This window comes from Physeter macrocephalus, chromosome 14 (genome assembly GCF_002837175.3).
Source record: "Physeter macrocephalus isolate SW-GA chromosome 14, ASM283717v5, whole genome shotgun sequence".
Classification (NCBI taxonomy): domain Eukaryota; kingdom Metazoa; phylum Chordata; class Mammalia; order Artiodactyla; family Physeteridae; genus Physeter; species Physeter macrocephalus.
Window position 1 is genome coordinate 33,495,661 of NC_041227.1, and position 18,237 is coordinate 33,513,897.

An 18,237-nucleotide genomic window follows, 5' to 3' on the forward strand; every position below is an offset into this window, starting at 1 on the left:
ATCCTTTATATCAATGGCCACATACAGTGATAGTCTAGCTCAATTATTTTCATTTTGAATGAAAAAATGAATTACCTGGAGATCCTATGAAAATACAGATTCTGATTCAGGAGGTCTGGATGGCACCTGAGATTTGTATTTCTGACTCTCTCCCAGGGAATGTCCTGGATGCCACATCTCCAGGGACCACGTTTGACTAGCAGGGATCTAGTACATTCCTTCCTCCTGGCTGGAGCACCTGGAAGGAAAAGCTTTAAGCTGCCTTCATGGTGTTTTATTGTATTTTAACTTTTTTGCCTAATCAAGAGCCTGACCCTTTGATATCTTTTTATTTTGTACTATTGACTGTTATACTAGAAAGAGAAGCAGAGAATGTCATTTGAGAGCTAAGCCATGCCCTTAGCTTTTAGCTATGAATTCTGTCCATGTCCTCCCAGCTGTGATGATCTCGTCCCTGTGGTGACCTTGTGATAAAACTCACATTGGAAGGTGGGGTGGAGGAAGGGTGAGTACTATCAGTTTCCCCAGGAAGATGTCAGGGAGACCTTGAAGATGTCTTCCTCATTGGGCTATCAATGTTTAGGCTACCTTTTAAGTCATCCATTATAAGCATCATCAGATTGTGTTTTGTTGCATCTGCTGTTCCTGTCCTGGTATTTTTGAGAGTTATTGTGAAACATTTAACAACCCAGGTAGAGTATTGAATTCTCTCAGAAGAAGTAAATGACAGTGGAGCTCAGACACATGACTTGGGTTTTGTCTTTCAGAACAAATGCAATAGAGACGTAAAGGTTACATTTGTGTCACTGTACTCCATCAAGCTTGTGATGGCTGATTCACAACTTGTTTTCCGTTCAGAATGTCAACTGACCTTCCTACTTAGCAAAACATTATTTTCAAAAGATAGATATTCCCACAATACCTGGACATTATAAAAAATTCTTTAGTCACATAGTTAGTTTGACCCCTTTAGCTTCCCACATATAAAGACAACATAAAAATAAACCAATTACACATTTTCCATGGAAAAATAGGTATCATTGCTAAAATAGAAAAAAAAATAATTACACTATTTTGTGTTTGAAAAAGAACAAAATATTCTTCTTTTATAGCTGTGTATGGAAAGTATATTTCATACCAAATTTAATATTTCCCCAAAGGTTCCTTCCACACCTTAAACATCTCCATTGATAGACTAAAGCTGAAAACAAAATGAGTGAATAAAAAGTAATTGTACATAAAGCCATCACACATTTGCCAGAAAAGAATGAGTTTTTACTATAAAATTGATCCCAAGAATACTCATCATATAAATACTTGAAGTTTCACATTTTTTAATTGTGAATGCAAACCTTCAGGGATGAAAATATATTCCTTGTTATCAACTAAAGATTAATAGGTGAAGCTTAATAGCTTAGTCATACTTTTAACCCTGGTAACTTCTATTTTTTAATAAATACAAATTACTGTAGAGCAAGATTTTAAAAAAACAAAAAGGGATGTTTGCTCATTGTGCATATGTATTAACCTTTAGGTAAAGAGCTATAAAATGACCAATTAAAAAAATAATGGTAATAAAAATAAATAAATAAATAAAATAAAATGACCATTTCTAAAAATGCTAATGGTATAGCTTCGGAAAATCATAAATTTATGTCAAGTATTAAGTGCTTGCTTTATTCTAAGCTATACCTATTTCAGTAGGGAGTACAAATGCATGAAAACCACAGTTCCTACAATCTGTAAAACAAATAAAGAGCAATTCAAGGCCATAGAAGGACATTAACATTTTCTCCTGACACTTAAATAATAAAAACAAGAACAACTAGCATTTACTGAGCACTTACTATGTTGACAAGCACATTACATGTGTCATCTTATTCTTGCCATTGTGCAGTTGAGGGAACTAAAGTGTTTAAAGGTTAATTACTTTACTAAAGTCATACAAGAAGTGCCAAACCTTGGAGACCCCATGTTTTGTATACTTCAGTTTTCTCAGTAAATATCAGAAGGTATGATTTTGTGATCTAATTGTCAGGGGTGTGAGATCACTTTCTCAGATTTCATGGGCAGGCAAGAAATAAGGGTCCACCATCTGTGCCTCAGTACACTCATATGTAGAGTGGAGAGACTCCCAGCCTCTCTGTTGAAGGAAGCAGGTCTCTGAGTGGTAAGAAGGGGTAGACACCTGTCACATATAACAAAGCTTATTTTGTTTGCTGGTGACACACTCTGGCCTCCACAAGATCATGACCAAATCTTGCCAGGGATTTAGCCCCCAGACTGGTCACAGGAGAAAAGGAATTAGCCATCATGGGCAGGATGTTCAAGTTTCTCAAAATCACTTGTTTTTAACAAACATCTGGGAGAAGAACATCTCCCAGGACTAGATGTTAGAAAACTTCCAGCCCAGTGAAAACAGACCTTACCTCCAGGAAGCCTGTACTTGATAGGTGGGCAGCTGTTTTCTGCGTTCACCGCATCCAGTGGGAAAGCACTGCCAAGCAGATGGGGGACTCTGAGGCATGGTGGTGCCTGCATGGGTGGGTTCAAAGGATTTGACACAACCTTCTTCCCTAGCTGCTGAACATGCACTGCTCCCCTGTGTGAAGCATCGGGATTGAGGTCAGACACCCTCACCTCCTCCGAACCTTGACTTGCCTTCTCCCCTCACATCTCCACTCACAGGCACCCAGCTTATGTGTACTGATGCTGAGCTCAACCAGAGACCCAGTGGGCTTGCTTCCCTTGAGATCCCCTTTCCTCCACATTTTCTCTCCACATTCTCCCCTCTTAAATCCTTCTCTTCCCCCAGCTCTGGAACAGCATCCTTATTAACTAACACCTACTTCTCCCCTTGAAAACTCCTGTCCTGTATTATGAGAAAGAAGTTTGGGTCCACACTAGGCTCTGTGCCATGGTCTATTTGTATTTGTTAAGGAATTATTTTTATGGCTTTTGTTTTTTCATTCAAAGAATATTTACTCAGCCCTACTATTTACCCTGAGGTTACTAGGAAATCCAAGGGAACATTTGGAAAAGCAATATCTCCTTTTAGATTGTATCTACGTCTCAGTTAAAGCACAGAAAGGGGCTCCTCCAGAGCATGTGACAGATGACCCTGTTCTCCTTTTGCTCTGGAGTTAGAGTGAGGAAAACTGCTTTGGACTAAAGTGTGAAAGATTTAAGCAAGAAACAAGTTTCCGAGAGAGGTAGAATATCTAAATACCTAAAGGGATTCCCCAGGGTTATTCTGTATCTCTTTGAAGATCTTTAAATGTGGCAACAAAGAGGCTGTCTGCAAACAGGGAGTTGTGTACCGACTGGGTGACCTTTTAATGATCTCCTTTAGTCCATGAAGAATACGGTTAATTAAACTCAGAAGTTTGCCACTAAAATAATAGGTATGAGATCCAGAGAATTCAAGGTGTTGGAGGACTCATTAAATAAGGTTGCATAAATATCATGCTGAAAGATTTAATGAGTCCATAGGGTCAGTTACAGAACAATGGAGCATAGATGACCTAGAAAAAATAAATTAGAATCGATATTGTGCTTCTGAGTTAACAACTATAGGTTGCTATATGAACACCTGAGAGAGAAATTCTATAATTATATCTTAATTCTGCATGTTGGTTTTCTCATCCCAGGGAGAATGAAAATTGCTTAGTTTTCTTTCACTTGTCAGTAATAAAAATAAATTTTTATATGTGTGTTCATTTCTGTGGTCTCTAGGAACCATGAATGCTTAAGTAGCTACAACTAGATAAATAGTGTTAATTTTTTCCTTTAATTCAACTAATATTTATTGAATGCTACTGCATAGCAGGCACTAGGCTGCGTGCTGGGAAAATAAAAAGATGTAAAAAGATGCAACCTTACCAACCCCCCACCTCAAATTAGTCTAGGGCAACCCTGTCGATAGAACTTTCTGCAGTGATGGAAATGTTCCATGTCTGAGAGTCCAATGCAGTAGCCACAGGTAGTTATTTAGTATTTGAAAGGTGATTAGTGCAACTGAGGAATTGAATATTTAATTTCATTTAAATTTAAGTGTGACAGTGGTATGGCTAACATATGGGCAGCCCAGGAAGAAAAGATGCTGAATCTAAATTTCTAATGTATTTACCTTTCTACAAAGGAATTGTGTTGGGACCGAACACTATGATCATTATTATAATAGAGCTCTTTACAGGGGAAGAAGGGCTGATTCTTCTTGGGGAAACCAAGGAAAGCTTCCCAGAGCTGGTAACCTTTGACCTACAGGAGGAAGTGGAAGTTTATCCAGCAGAGGAGCAGGTAGGAAGGAATTCCTCATGGCATTGTGACAAAGCCTGAGGTGCAAGGATCACATTACTGCTGCGGAATTGCATGTAATTTCATAATTCACATGTTGTATTAGTTAGTCTGAGCAGCCATCACGAAATATCTCCAACTGGGTGGCCTAAACAAGAGAAAATTATTTTCTCACAGTTGTGCAGTCTGAAGTCCAAGATCAAGGTGCCAGCAGGGTGGTTTCTGTGAGGCTTCTCGCTTCCTGGCAGGTGGTGCCTTCTTGCTGTGTCCTTACATGGCCTTTGACCTGAAGTCATGCAGAGAGAGGGAGAGAGAGAGACAGAAACTCTGGTGTATCTTCCTCTTCCTATAAGGACACCAGTTCTATGAGATTAGGGCCCCACCCTTATGACCTCATTTAACCTCCTTAAAGGTTCCATCTCCAAAAACAGTCACATACAATGAGGCTTCAACATATGAATTTTGAGGGCACACAATTCAGTTCATAAAACATGTTTCAATAAGCAGATATCTTCTTCTCTGCTTTTTTTTTCCCCTGAGAAAAGGAGATATATACCTCACACTCAGCTCACACACATATATAGAAAACTATCACATACTGAGCTAGCATCCAATGATTTTAATCCTTGTTTTTTATTTGTCTATTAATAGATAACATAGAGTTCTAGAAAATTAACAAGCTAAAAAGCATCTAAAGCAAAGTGCCCACCTCTCAGAACTCAAATGTAATTAAATATTGCTTAAGCAAACAGTAATAATTTTCTTTATTCTCTGAGGACAAACCATTGATGAGCTGGAGCTGGTCATACTAGCTCAGAGGAACTCATTTTTAAATTTTCCAGGAATTCTGTGAGCCAGTTGTTAAACACAGACACTATTGAAAAGTAAATTATATAGATTTACAATTAAACAAATAATACTATAAACAAAGGGATCTATAAGGGAAAAGAATCCATATAAAACAGAATCACTTTGCTATACACTTGAAACTAACACAACATTGTAAATCAACTATACTTCAATTAAAAAAAAAGAAAAATAAATAAATAAATAAATAAAAACAAAGGTAACAAATATCCCAAACTCACCACTGCTAATTAATTAAGACATTTCACTATTGCCTGTGCCCTGGAGGTAATTTACATCTGTGGTGCCTGTAGGGTCACTGCAATGGATTCCTACCACACACCTCTTCCTAACTCTTTGTTCAGGGTCCTCACATTGGTAGCTTGAAATTTGCTACAGTGAGTATATTTACACCATGGAAATCAACAAATGCCACAAACCGGGCTCTTTTTTTTCCCTAGGAGAACAGCGTATTCAACCTTCACCAGTACACCACTGGCACAAACCTTACTGTTTTATGGCATAGGTTTTTCCCAGAATTGTGCAGAGTTCCTTTTGCAAACATTATTACCCGTCCTTTGTAAGCAAAACTTACTACAGAAACATAATTTATTACTTTTGTTAAACCTTTTTTTCTAGGTTTCTTCCACTAGAAAGAGTCAGTGCTGCCTTGCTGACCTATGAACTCTCAAGCCCTGCATATATAAAATATTTTGGGAGTGGGCAACAGAAAAGTCTCCTCAAACCTAGGCCTAGCATTGACATCATTTTTCTAACCCATTCAGCAATGTCTTCCATCCTAAAATTGCCTCTGCTGTAACATAAGATCCCTCCCACTGCTAACACTACCCCACAGCGAATACTAAGCTGACACTTTCCTTGTTTGTTTTAAAGAGGCCATTTTTTTTTCTCTGCTAAGTTTTAAGTAACAATAAATGAAATAGAATAGAAAATTGCTGGGGTAAATAACAGTTTTCAGATGAAGTTTTATTTTCTGTAGGAAACATTTCTCTCCAAGGTTGCTTTTATTCCAAACAAGTAAGAAGTGGCTCAGGCTTTGAAAATGAAATGCCAATTCTCATTCAATCTTTCATTAAAACTACAATTAAGCCACACCTGTGTTCTCTAAACTCTGCAGCCCAGGAGGTGAAAGTGAATTGTCTGAGGTCACAGAGGGGCAGCACTCAGTGCCTGCCCACACCTTTCACTCCAAATTGACACCCCAGTACCTCTTGCTTTCTGACTACAACCGTGTTCATTTATGATTTCTTTTATCATCATCATATTGTATGAGGCTGTTATGAGGGTGATGAGAGAAAAAGATGTTCAAGCAGGAAAGATTAGGTGACTTGAAGTTTTCACCCATTCTCCAGGTGTAGCTTTTACGTGCACAAAAAATTGAGAATCATGAATCTAGTTTGAATTGAAGCATAGGATGGATAAAATCCTTGGCACAGAGAGGGAAAAGAGAAAGGATCCCAGGACTTAGTTCCAAATAACTCTTCATTTTAAGAAGTCTGGTAGAGGAAAGAAAAGCCTGAAAGGGACAGAAAAGGTACAACCTGTGAGTTGGGAGGGAAACCAAGAAGAATAAAAGGCATTCCTATGAAGGCAATGATACATAGTGTCTACAGGACTCAGTAGATTAGGAGATAGCTTACCTACCACTCTTCTCGAAGCCCAGACTTGAAGAGAAGAAGAAATCTGAAATAGTAATGAGTGATGTCAGGAATCGGGGGAAAACCCATTTGAAGAGAGATGAATGAGTACTTCTAACCTATGGTCCACTCTAGTTTATCATGAGATTATTAAACAAAATGATTGCCAGGGAAGAACGGGGAAAAAGAGATTTCACCCCTTTGTTGGTTGGCAGGGTCGTGTTTTCCTCTGGTGAATCAGTATTCAGCAGAAGGACAATATCTTAATGAGTGTGCAACATCAATTATCCAGAACTATCAAGAACAATAAAGAGCTTCTCTGCACACTGTTTAAAGGTTAGGTTGTTTTCTCTTTCTATTTAGTACATTGATTGTGATCTTCAGAGCTGGTCCAGAAGGGCACAGAGCCTGCAGGGCCGCCACACGAAAGCATCTATAGATCAAGAGACTTTTGCATTTACCATCCTGTAATTAGAATTCACTCCGCCTTGTGTAGCAGTGAAATTATTTTGCACATGATAAGCTGATATATTTTCTTTTCCTTTAAAGCTTCCTCCTTCCCTCTCTGCCATCCACCCCACTCCACCCCACCCTGGCAGAGTCATGGCTCCAGGAAAGGCAAGGCTGGGACTCCCTTAAGGAGAAGACCCTCATTAGCAGGGCAGAAATCTTACAAAAGTGAGATTTCAAGAGAGGAAAGGATTTCTCTAAATTTCTTTAGTTTCTTTTAACTCCAGGCCTGAAGGGCTAAGCCTTACTAAACACCCACCCTAGCACTCAGGATGTGACAAGGGGAAGTGGAGAGCCTGCCTTTTCCAACCCTAGGAATTGTGGGGAAAAGAAGGAAGAGAGGCTAGAGCAGGAGGTGAGATTTGTATGTACCTCTCTGACTTCTACTCTCTGGGCCAAAATCTGGAAGATTCTGGGCAGGGCTCATGGCTCCCATATCATGTGTGCCTTAGAAGGGACAGGAGCATTCCTGAGTGCCCCAGTGATGGGAAACGGTGGTGGTGAGGGGGCCGGTGGAAGCCTAAGAACAAGACAGAGGTCCCGCCAGGTCCATTGGGCCAGACCATGGGCTCAAGCAGTAGCTACCAATCAATCAGCCCAAATGCCCAGTAGGCATTTGTCCATGGAGAATTTTAGAACAGCCCCTTCACAGCAGAGACCTGTGAGGATGTAAGGGAAGCCTGTCACCTTCTCTTCTCCCACTTTGAAGACACATAGTTCTGTAGAGACTTAACCACCATCTTGGGAAGTTAAAAATGGGAAGGACATCTTTGAAAGATTGCACTTTACCCAAAGAGACTGATTCATGCAAGAAACTTTTAAGACCAACCCTACAGGGAGCTGGAATTTTTAAGCAACTCTAAGGAAGTTGTCTATTTCCTTTAATAGTTAGAAAGGCTAGGACAGCTCCCCTCGCTGTCATTGGAAAAGCAGCTCCTACACCTCCAGGGAGAGTGGTTTGGGGAAGTGTTTCCACTGTGACTTAAATGACAACCATTTCACGGGCAGGCAGCTCAGGGACTGCAGTGGGCAGTGCCAGCCACTCAGAGTCAATTGAAAGGGAGTGCGTCGCCTGGGAGTTTTCTAACCTGATTGCAGGTTTCCTGGACACCATGTCCTCTCCTGACCCAACACCTGCTGTGACACAGATGTTTGTAATGAGGTGAATAACAAACAGTTTTGTGGAGATTGGGTCACACGGGAAGAAAAGGCACGCTTTCCCTGGTGGCGCCCATCTTTTCCTGTTCTCTCCTATCATTTTCTCTACTAAATTGAACTCTGATCAAATACTTCAGCAAGATTTTTAGTCAAAACCTTTAAATGCACATTTTTAGAAGAAGACTTTTTTGCTGTTTCAGGGCTGAAAATTATGCTCAGTTCTGCTGAGCTATAACCAGAAATTTGTTTTTTAATGTCCGTTTCACATGTAAGAGCTCAGAATATCCTCTGTTAAGAGCAGCTCTAAAATAAAATATTCCTAATAGACAGATTAATTAGACTGGCTCTTGACAGCCACTGCTCTGGTGTTATTTCAATGGATTTATCCCACAGGTGTATCCATAGGTGAATGTGTGTCCCTGTGAGAGCACAGAGCCAGTGAAGCTTTCCGTGTGACCTGCCAGTCTCCTCTCCATGCTGACATGACCCCTAGAACTGAGGCTCAGCTGGGGCTTTCAGAAATAATCACTTCCTTTTCTTTAAACCTTGTGCCTAAATATATTGTTCAGTGTGTTGGCAGAGTTTATCATGATCATTTACATAACTACAATTCCTGCATATTTAAATCCTACTGGCAAACTAAAATGTGAAAAAGCTATTATGTGAGATTTTACAAGAGCCCAAGACGAAGAATGAAGACACCTAGGATGGTCCTCAACTGCACTGCACTGCTGTCATTGTGTTACCAGGATTCTGGCCTTTAGGAGCATTCTAAGGATTAAAGCTAATTTAGTTGGAAAACCTAGAGATTGCGTATTGAGAACTGTTTTATCACGTAGATTTCTAATCTTGAAATTATAGTACTCACTTATCAAGGAGTAAAATAGAAAATAGGTTTTGTTTTGAATTTTTTTTATCTCTTGAAACTGGAGGGCAGTGGGTTTGAAAGTAGCTCTCCAATCCTTCATCTGTCCATTTGTCCATCCATCTATGATACATACTTGCATATACATATGTAAATATATTTTATATATATTTAAAAATATATATTTTATCTATATTGCACATATTGATATATACGTAAACATATTTAAAAGGCAGGCTTTTTCATTGTTTTGGTACATATCTCTAATCTAAACAAGCCTGTGTTGGTACTTAATAGTTTATTGTCAGTGAAATTGTATTACAATGCAATACAATAAGGGTATGAATGCCCCTAAATAGCCTCTTGCCCACTTTGAGCTTTGCACCATATGCATTACCTATCTCTTAAATTTGTTAATCCATTGATTTTTTTTTTTTTCAAAACACATGTAAATGTTATTACACACATCCTCTACTATGACACCAACAAACAGATCCTCAAATGAGCACACCTCTCTGTGGCTTGCTTCACAGCCATCGCCACACTGGCTATCTAGGTATAATGTCCATCATTTTAAAAATCCAGTCCCATTTAATTTCAGATCATGTGCTTCCCTTCTCCGTTGCGCAGATGTGAGATAAATGTGATTTCTGCTGTATTGCATTGTTTGTTCCAGTCTTCTTTCCTCTGTGTTCCTTTCTTTATTCGTTTTCAGCTGCTATTAATTTATACACAGTTAAAGGGGGAGGGAAGCATATTAATTGAAAACTTGATTACATAACCTTGAGGGTTTGCTTGCATGTCCAGGAATGGCATTTCCCCTGATTGATTTATCTGCCCTGACTTAATAGAGGATTTTTCCACTGGTCTGACAACATAATGTGTTCAGACTCTGGTGTCATGCTTTGCTATTCTCATTATTCACACAAAAATGTGTTGATGGGCTGTGGACAATTTAAATTTATAATCATCCAAAGGTGGGATAAAAGAGCTATTGCTAACTCTGGTGATCCTAAGGTACAAAATTTTAGAAAATTACATAAACAATAAGAATTGCAAGGGGTTTTGAAAGAAACTGAGCTGACACCTTCACTTAGCAGATGTGAAAAGAGGCCCAGAGAGGTCCACTTACAGGTGGACAACTGAAAACTTATGTAAGAAAAAAGAATTTTATTAGACACTGGATGAAATTTGAATATTAAAAGTCAAAAGTTTTCTTCTATAGCAGCAGTAATCGCTCCTATATATATTATATATATACATATAATAATTATATAAAAAATAAAACCACATAAACCATAAAATATAGAACATATATTTTAAAACAAATTTATGTAGACTATGTATAGATATTCTTAAGGAGTCTTGTGGGTTTCTGTGGGACAGATTCCTAGAAGTGATATTTAAGTGATTTCTCATAAAATGATAGTGAAAAAAGAGTCCAAGAATACAAAAGAGGAGATAATGGTGTTTAGAAGATCAATATAAAATTGGAAGATAGAAGGCAAATGGAAGTGAGGTAACTGATTTTGCAGAAGAAGGAAGGAGAAAGCTAAGTGCCCGGAGCACAAGATTCCAACAGAGAGGGGCACCGGAAAGAAAACTGAGGGAAGCAAATTATCAAAGAAATATGATAAGAAACATTTTCCACAACTGAAGGACATTAGTTACCAGATTGAAAGGATCAGCAACAAGAAGGGAAGAATCCACAGTAAGTCCCAAAGCTGGGAAGTTTTGGAACATCAGAAACAGAGGGAAACTTCTAAATGTTTCCAGAAAGAAAACTAAATGTCACAAGTTGAAAGTCAGAATGGGGTCAAGCTTCTCTACAGAAACTTTGGAAAATTGGAGGGAGTGAAGCAATGTCTCTATTAAATGATTTAATGCAGAATTGTATATCTGGACTCTTAAGCAAGAGAGTAGAACTGAAAAACATGTGCAGACATGCAAAATAGAATACCACCTATATATTTTTCTAAAATGCAGAACAAACTCTATGTTTCTTTCTGTGTATATGCATAGATATGAATATGAAGAATAGATAGAGGAGTTCTGGACATTTACACACCAAACTTCTAAACTGTGGGTAAACTTGAGGAAGGGGCTGGAATTGGAAAGGTGGTCAAGGGGTACTATACAGCTCTCTATATTGTGTGTTTGCATGTGTTTCTTGAAATAATGTATCTCTATATTATCTGGGTGATCAAAAATATTCTGAATTTTAATGTAAAAGTCTCCATTACTGCTAAAAGTTAGTTCTAAATGGGAGATTGTTTGAAATTTTAAGCTTTTCTCTAACTGTTCATCTGGATCCACTTCTTTCAAGTGCCCTCTTTCTTTCTATTTCTAGCTTTAAAAAAGCCAATTTAGTCTAAAAGGAGCCATTATGGTTCCTGTATATCATTGCATCTCTGCTAATGAGCCCTTCAAACTTGATTGGTTTTTAGTAGAATTTCTGTGATTCTGAAGTCACCTGTTTTCCTCAGCCATATAAAAACCTACATCCATTGCTGATAGAATCTAAGATGTGAAAACATCAAAAAGCATGCTGGAGAGACCTGAGTTTCCAATAAAAACAAACAAAGACTCTGTATAACTTTTAAAATATGTTTAAATGAGTCAAGCCATGGAAAAGAAATTAAGGAATGCTCAAAGGATAATTTCCAAGTGAAAGCAGGAACCCAGAGGGCAGTAAAGATGTCTTTCAGCTTAAAAGTATCTGTCAAGTTTACATTGAGCTTAGATTTTTCATGATGTGTGGGTAGTGGGAAAACAGAAAGTGAAGTAAAGTGAGGAATCTATTAAGAGACCCAGTACATAAACCTGGAACCACAAAGGGCCACACAACATCAGGGCAGTCATGAATACAAAAATAAACCCATCATCTCAAAGAACTGCAAGAAAATTGTTGATCTCAAAACTAGATGTTGAATAGAGGTAGAAAAATTCTTCCTGAGAGTTCATGATTACAAGCTCTCCCTCATGTGGGCTTGAAGGCTGAATTCAATTCACACCACCTGACAAACTCAGAAGTTAGTGTAAATCTGTCTCATTCTGGAAATCCTCTGGTCTCCTGGCATAATTAGTTTGTCTATAAAGGAGTCTGTCTTCAAATCAGGGCTTAAGCTATTACTACATTTAAAGTTCTGAGAAATGTCAGCTCATCAAAGCAATTACAATGAATATAAAGAAAGTCCATAAGTGAGAACCAGCAGAAAAAAAAGATAGTATAAAAAGCCCTGTAAAAACTTAATATTTTGGAATTATGAGAAAAAGAATGTCAAACAAGTTTTGATATTTTTAAGACTGACAATAAGAGTAAAGATTAATTGACTTAAAAAAGTGATACATATTCGAAAACAAATTGATTTTCTATAAATGAATATATAACTATGTTTAAAATTCAATGCATTATTCCAACAAAAGAGAGAGAAGTAGTCAATTTTAAAAAAGGTCTATAATATTATCCAGAATATAGCAGAGTGTCAAAGAGATGGAAAATATGGTAGAGAGATTAAAACGCATGAAGGATAGAGTGAGAAGACGTGAGCAAAAATGAGGGCAGTAAAATATTTGAAATATTTGAAGAGGTTATGTTTCAGAATTGATGAAAGACACAAACTCATAGATTCAGGAATCCTAAGCAAGATACATTTTAAACAATTCTATATCTAAATGCATCATATCAAAATTTCAGAAGACCAAGGAAAAAGCAAATATCTTAAAAGCAACTAAAGAGATATTACTTTTAGAGAAATGACAATTAAATAGATAATTGATTTCTCAGCAGTTAACGGTGGAAGCAAAAAGATAGTGGGATAATATCAACAATGTACTGAAAGAAAAATTTGCTAATCTAGAGTTTTATACCCAGAGAAAGTATCACTTTAGAGTGAAAGCAATAAATGCATTTTCATCCCTCCCCAGGATGACTGGAGATGGTGGGGGGAGAGTATGGCAGAAAGGGCTGAGAGTTTGCCACAAGTAGACATTCACTAAAGGAAATAATAAATCTATATGCTAGTCAGAGGAATTAAATAAATACAACATACATTAAAATGTTCCATTTACAAATAACAGAAATTGTCAGCTCAGTTTGTTGGTTTTTTTTTTATTTAAAAAATTTTTTTTTTAAATTTAGTTCCTTTGCTTAATAAGAACATGTCTGAAGAATAAGGGTTAGGAAAGAAAAGGAAAAAATATATCAGGCAAATACTAACCAAAAGAAACCTGCTTTAGCTATGTTCACATTAAATAAAATGGATTTTAAAGCAAAAGCAAAGAGGGCTGCTATGTAATGATAAAATGTTCAGTTCTCAAACAGAATATAAACTTATGTGCACGTGATAACGTACTCTTACAATGGTTAAAGCAAAAATATTGACAGTATTGAATCTACCTCTCCTAGAAGATATTTACATTTCTCTCAGTAATCAATATTTCAAGCAGACTCCCCAAAATATCATCAAAGTATACGAGATTTGTATAAGACAACACAATTAGAAACTTAATGTTTGTGCATACATATGTATATGTGTGTGTACAACAAAATGAAAGCAAATCCAAGGAAAACCTCATAATTAAATATTCCTATTAGACAAAGATGCCCCCTGTTATTCCCTTCTGTCCAAGAAAAAGAAAAAAATGGTATAACATTTAAATAGTAAGTGAAGAAAAATATAATTTGCAAATGCTATAAATCTCTATTAGAAAGAATTTCCAGAAAAAGTATTTTAATTAATGAGTTTAGCAAATTTATTGACTATAAAATCAATATACAGAAATCAGTTGCATTTCTATAAATAAGTAATAGGCAGCTAGCATAACTTTAAAATTCACAGTATTATAACAGATATACTATAGCCACTAATAACTTTAACAACATGTATCAAAGGTTATGGGAAAATATATAACATTTTATTGAAAAACATCAAAGACCTGTTATAATATGCTAAGGAATTAGAAGAGTCGATAGCATAAAAATGAGTTCTTCCAAATTGATCTATAGAAATGCAATGCCTTAAAAATCCCCTCAACATTTGTAGAATTTGACAAGGTGATTCCAAAATTTACATGGAGGAGCAAACGCCCAGAAATTGCTGAGACACTCCTGAAGCAGAACAGAGTGTAAAGACTTAACACACATAAAGAATCATTATGAAGATAAACAAGGTCCTACTGTATAGCACAGGGAACTATATTCAACACCCTGTGATAAACCATGATGGAAAAGAATATGAAAAAGAATACACACACACACACATATCTGAATCCCTTTGCCATATAGTAGAAATTAACACAACATTGTAAATCAACTATACTTCAATAAAATATTTTTTTAAAGAACCATTATGAAAATATAATAATTAAGATATTGGTGGAATATTGGCAAATTGAACATTGGCACAAATAGATGGTCCATAAGCAAATGCACAGTGATGTGAAAACTCCACTTATGATAAAGTTGGCACTGGAAATCAGTGGAGAAAGTCAGGCTTTTTGAGAAATGCTGTCAGGACTATTGGTTATTGATATGGAGAAGAAACAAAATTGGATCCTTACCTCACACCATACACAAAAATCAAGTCCTGCTCTTGATTGCTCTTCCTGCTGTCAACCACCATCCCTCCAGATTTCCCTGTGGCTGTTTCCTTTTTCTTCAGTCCTCTGTTCAAATATCAACTTCATATAAGGACCTTCCCAGACTACAGAATAGACTCTAACCTCCTTTCTCTGTTTTCTTTTATTTGTGGCACCATTCACTCTGAGAATATCCTATTCATGTGGTTACTTGTTTATTGCCTGTCCCACTTCCACACAAGGGCCACCACATCCCTTTTATTCTTGCCCTAAGTACTTGACATATAGTAAATTAAAAATAACGGAATGAATTAATATTTTTTGCCTAAATATTTGGGGGGAAATTTAGCATTTATTTATTTTTCTTTTTTTATTAATTTTTATTGGAGTATAGTTGATTTACAATATTGTATTAGTTTCTGCTGTACAGCAAAGTGAATCAGTTATATATATACATATATCCACTCTTTTTTCAATTCTTTTCCCATATAGGTCATTACAGAGTATTGAATAGAGTTCCCTGTGCTATACAGTAGGTTCTTATTGGTTATCTATTTTATATATAGTAGTGTGTATATGTCAATCCCAATCTCCCAATTTATCCCCTTTTCCCTCTTGGTAACCATAAGTTTGTTTTCTACATCTGTGACTCTATTTCTGTTTTGTAAATAAGTTCATGAGTACCATGTTTTTTAGATTCCACATACAAGCGATATCATATGATATTTGTCTTTCTCTGTATAATTATTTTAATTTGGAAAACAATAAATGTCAAAGAGCCATTTACTTCATTCATTCATTCAGCAAGTATTTATTGAGTGTCTACTATGTGTTAGGCCCTGTGCTAGATGCCAGCGTGCAGAGTGAACAGTTAGGTAGCCAGTAACCTCACACTGGGAATGGACGGGCCTCCAGCTGTTAGGTGCAGGGGCTTATGAAGGTTAGAGTAAAATCAAGAATGGAGTAATTTGGAGGCCAAGATACTGAAGAGCTAAGGGCAAGATTATGGGTATTTCTCTTCACTAGTTCTATAGTGACGCCTAAGGGCAGCATGAAGATTAAAGGATGAGGGGCTTCCCTGGTGGTGCAGTGATTGAGAATCGGCCTGCCGATGCAGGGGACACGGGTTCGTAACCCGGTCCGGGAAGATCCCACATGCTGCGGAGCAGCTGGGCCCGTGAGCCATGGCCACTGAGCCTGTGTGTTCAGAGCCTGTGCTCCGCAACGGGAGAGGCCACAACAGTGAAAGGCCCGCGTACCACAAAAAAAAAAAAAAAAAAAAAAAAAGATTAAAGGATGAAAATATCAGAGGAAAGGAAAGCTTTAGGACACAGAGGCCATCATTGCATCAATGCCAGTTTCCAGCAGAAAGCAAAGCTAAGTGGCAACAAAACATGAGTTGCTGGATCAGTTTCTGAAACAATGGTCCTACATCTTCCTAAACACTTCCTCATAAATGTCATTGAAAACCCCAGCTGGGAAAACCCTTCTGAATCCCAAGACTCATTAATGAAATAATGCTTCTACTTTTGGTCTGTAAGAAAGACCAAATGAAAGAAAAATGAGAAGTGAACTGGGGAGAACAGAGATGTCTCTATAATATTCCCCGGTACAATGTTATATTAGCTTCCTAATCAATTAATATACACTTTACCCAGTTTTATATCATACTGAAATATTAACATTTGATTTGACATGTGTGTGGCCAGTTTTGAACAAGGTCATTTTGAACCAGTTATGTCTTGATGTGGGGCACATGCCCCAGTTGTATCTTTGTTTTTATGGGACTCTCTGATTCATTCATATTCTTTTGATTTATACCATTTCTAATAGAGAACATGTTCAAAGCAAGAAGGCTTTCTATATAAGGGGTGCACTTATCCTCAACAATGTCTCTGAGATAGTTCAGAAAACGCTGAGGAATTTGCACATTCTAACTACCATGGGACACTTGACCATGTAGTAAGGTCATCACAATTGTCTGCTAGTGACCTTTTGCTCCTTAGGTGCCTAAATGGGCAATCCTTGTTCTCAATGTCTTTTGTTACCACTGCACTAGGTTGGCAATGACACCTACCAACACATCTCATCACCCATCCTTGGGGAATCAGTTTTGCATCTCACCTCCTTGCTTGTTAAACCTGATGCATTCAATGGGTGTATATACACTACCAAATGTAAAATAGATAGCTAGTGGGAAGCAGCCACATAGCACAGGGAGATCAGCTCTGTGCTTTGTGACCACCTAGAGGGGTGGGGTAGGGAGAGTGGGAGGGAGACGCAAGAGGGAGGAGATATGGGGATATATGTAAATGTATAGCTGATTCACTTTGTTATAAAGCAGAAACAAACACACCATTGTAAAGCAATTATACTCCAATAAAGACGTTTAAAAAAAAAAACAAAACTGATGCATTCAGACTGTTCATGCTGAGTATAAGATAACCAAGAAATCAATCTGTATTTTTTAACTCAAAACCTCAATTCTTTCATTTAATATTAAACCACAGATTGTTGGACCTCTAAGTAGGTCACACATTGTGTTAAGTGATCCAGCTCCGTCCTCTGCCATCTGGCTACATGAATCAATGTCAGATGGATGCAAATATATCTCTGAGAGAGGACCTTGGGAAACAGTGCTGATATACCAAGCACAGACCCCAGGACATTTACCTACTCCCAGAAGAATGCTTTCAAGGTAAATCCAAAGACATCACAGCACAGGTTTAAATACTGGCCACATGATTTCACTGTCTATTATTTTCATTGGATGCTAAGAGTCTGAATAAGCTCTATCTCTGTTTCATTTACCTTAATTTTATTGCATGTCCAGAAATTCAGGGGAATTCAAGGACAGCAGGGAGTGAATGAGGAAGAGTGTGTGACGGAAACTACAAGTAGCTTCGAGGGCAAAAATAATAATAATAATAATACTGAGACAATGAAGCTTGTGTATCCAACTGGCTACTGAATTGTCACATAACCACCGGAACTGGTTCCCAACTTGGACTTCAGAGCTTTACTGGTACAGTTAGGATTAGGATTAATAAGTATAATTATAAATGTTTCCAATTAGATGGAACACAGATGACAGTAGTGTGTGCAGAATAGAAAGATAAAAATCAATACAGAATAAGTGAGGAAAATGAGATCAAGGGAAAATAAGAATAGAAAAGTAACTTAGAGGCAGGAAGGAGTGAGTTAGTAAACCACACACAACACACACCCCATAATAGCCTGTATATTCGTTGGTGTTGGACCACAGAGTCCATAGGTCAAAACTAGCTGTAGAGGAGCAAAATCCTTGGAGTAGTTTGGGCTTGC

General features: G+C 37.4%; 1 protein-coding gene across 3 annotated transcripts in view; it reads left to right on the forward strand.

Moving 5' to 3' along the window:
• Window positions 1–18,237, forward strand: part of PLCB1 (phospholipase C beta 1) — a 705,446-nt gene that overhangs the window by 643,100 nt on the left and 44,109 nt on the right. The window lies entirely within an intron of this gene.